Source organism: Eptatretus burgeri, chromosome 10 (assembly GCF_056783735.1).
Source record: "Eptatretus burgeri isolate ZD-2024b chromosome 10, Ebu_testis_v1, whole genome shotgun sequence".
Classification (NCBI taxonomy): Eukaryota; Metazoa; Chordata; class Myxini; order Myxiniformes; family Myxinidae; genus Eptatretus; species Eptatretus burgeri.
The window spans coordinates 98,086,424-98,089,119 of NC_140970.1; the positions used below are offsets into that span (position 1 = coordinate 98,086,424).

General features: G+C 38.6%; 1 non-coding gene across 1 annotated transcript; it reads left to right on the top strand.

The window, feature by feature from the left end:
* Window positions 1–1,363: 1,363 nt before the first annotated feature.
* LOC147019236 (U5 spliceosomal RNA) lies at window positions 1,364–1,478 on the top strand. Its single transcript, XR_015048993.1, has one exon. It is a non-coding gene; the product is annotated as a U5 spliceosomal RNA (small nuclear RNA).
* The last annotated feature ends 1,218 nt before the right edge of the window (window positions 1,479–2,696 follow it).

The following is a 2,696-nucleotide window of genomic DNA, read 5'->3' on the forward strand; positions in this document are numbered from 1 at the left end:
TGTAAGGTGCTCATAAGTCGAAACACGTCAAGGTAATGGTTAGCGTCAATGTTCCAGACTTCCTGGTTTTTTTTTTTTTTTTTTTTTCTTCCTTCAGTATGATGGTGATTTTGACACTTCGATTTCTAGTGCGGTTATAATATAATATAATTAATAGGCTGCCGCTCAACGATTTAAATCATAACCGCACTGTACACTGAACACCGTCATACCGAAGAAAAAAAAAACCGGGAGTCTGGAACACTGACGCTAACCATTACCTTGACGTGTTTCGACTTATGAGCACCTTACAAGTAACGTGTGTCGATGTGTGTCAACGATCGCATATCGTGCGTACAACTTATTCCCATCGCATGCGGAGCGTGTGTCATACGGCAAGTCCATCGGAAAATTTTCAACATGTTTTAAATTACAAGACGTACTCCATTTAATACGACGTATGATAGCGTACTTTAGCGTTCTATTCACGCATACCAAACTTACCCCTACCGTATTCGACGTGCGCCAGCATTTTAGACGCATTTTTCAGAGGTCGGCATACGCTGGCAAGATCGCCAAGGTGTGACTGCGATGTTGACACTTCCATTTCTGTGGCGGTTATGATTTGAATCGTTGTGCGGCAGCCTTTCCATAACCTACGCCATGTCATCGTCGGCGATGCGTGCAGCGCGCTATGCATAAGTTAGACTATCGTTGGGCATAGATTGTGAAGGCCGACAATAGGTTCAGCATTCTTTGCTATAAGTTATCTTCAACACAAAGAAACGTTCTGTGTCCGTAACTAATACGTTATGCATAAGACCAAGTCGTTATGAATACGTCCGAATCTTTAAAAAAAAACATCAAAAGTTCAACGTAAGCCAGCGTTTTACATACATTTTAATACGTTGCCATTGCTGGCTAAAACGTCAAGGTGTGACTGGGCCTGAAAGAACTGCTGCCAAAACCATGATGCCACCGAGTCTCAGACTCATGAATCGAGAACTTGAAGAAAGAGCTTTCAAAGAAAAGAGAGTATAATTAAAGAATTATTTTAAAATTGTGCTGTGTTGATAAGAATTCGTTCCTTCTGGAACTTTAAGGAAAACGAACAAAGGTTTATTGAAATGACGTCAGGACGTTGTGCGCCGTGATTGGCTGGTTCACTCGAATACAAATTCGGGAACGAGTTCACTTTGTAAATATAATCGTGAAATGAAGACATCTTTAAGTAACATGTACGAAATACAGACGAAACATGAAATGTTATAAAATTATAAATGAGAGAATAAAGTAAACACATCGATCTGGAATGATTGGATAAACGCCATTCGTGTTAATGTGTTACATTTGCTTAAAATCATGAGACGGAGGCTAATTGTTTGTTCTCTGGTTTTTCTTCAATTTGAATAAGTCTTTCGCCTTTTACTAAAGATTTCCGTGGAGAGGAACGTTTATGAGTTTAAATATTTTTTGATGCCCTGTGTTGATATGGGGCAATTTACAATTAAAAAAAGAATAATATTATTTATCTTAAATCTCCCTTGAAGGTGAATTGAGGTTATTTATTCGTTTTATCTCACCCCCAGAGGGAGTGAGTGGGATATTGTAATTGTCCTGTTTGTCTGTTTGCAACTTTATGGCAAAAGGCTTCAGCAAACACTATCAAATTTCATCCACAGGTGAGCAATGAATCTTGGACGACCCCATTAACTTTTGGGTCCAATTGGATCAAAGGTCAATGTCACAAAAGGATCAAAATCGTTTTTCGCTCATAACTTCGTCAAAAATGATCTGATTTCCGTCAAACTCAACTTTTAGTGAACCTTATTCTATTTGCCACTTTTAATCCTACCCATTCCTTTTATGAAAAATCCATATTTGTGAAGATCGGTGGAGTCCGAAGTTTTGTGGGTCATGGCCATCGGTCAAAATTACAAATTTTCCATTATAGATCAAAAAAGGTGAGGAATATGCGTGTTTCCTATGGAAGATATATTTCAAGTCCTTTATTGGCTTTCATTTGACACCATGACCTTTGACCTTACGTGGCCTTGAAAGGTCAAAATCATTTTACGGTCATAACTTCGTCAAAAATGGTTTAATTGACTTGAAACTAAGACTAAAATATTCCTTATTCTATTCCTTATAATCAATATTCAGGTTAAGGATGTATCAACTTTAAATTTGATCCCCAAAATAACTTTATGCCTTAAATGGGTGGGATTTGTTGTGCCTGGTTTGGTTTGTTTTTACTTGTCCAATTGAAAATTCACAATTATATTGGTTGCTTTGGACATTCATCATGTCTGTTGGTCTGTTTATCAATCATTGAGAGATTGCAATTTCTTGAACTGAACCACCTGGTAAAGGGAGTCACAAACTTGAGGCCGATTGTTTTTGAGGGCAAAAGGTCAACATCGGCCAAATGTTAACAGCTTTGTCAAATTTCTAAAATTACTGGAGTTCTCATCCAATGGGCCATCTTGTTCTAAGCATACAACACGTTCTTCTGACACATTCCTTGAGACTATATTTGGGCGGTGTGTCGGCATCCGACAGCTCTGCACATGCAAAAAAATCATGGTTCGGTGCAAGAATCAAAAATACATCCACTGCAAAAATTCAAAAGACCTCACTGCACTGGAAAACGTGGGGACAGGAATACTGCACGGTCAATGGTGAAGTCTTGCAATACCCTCCTCCATCTGGAGGTG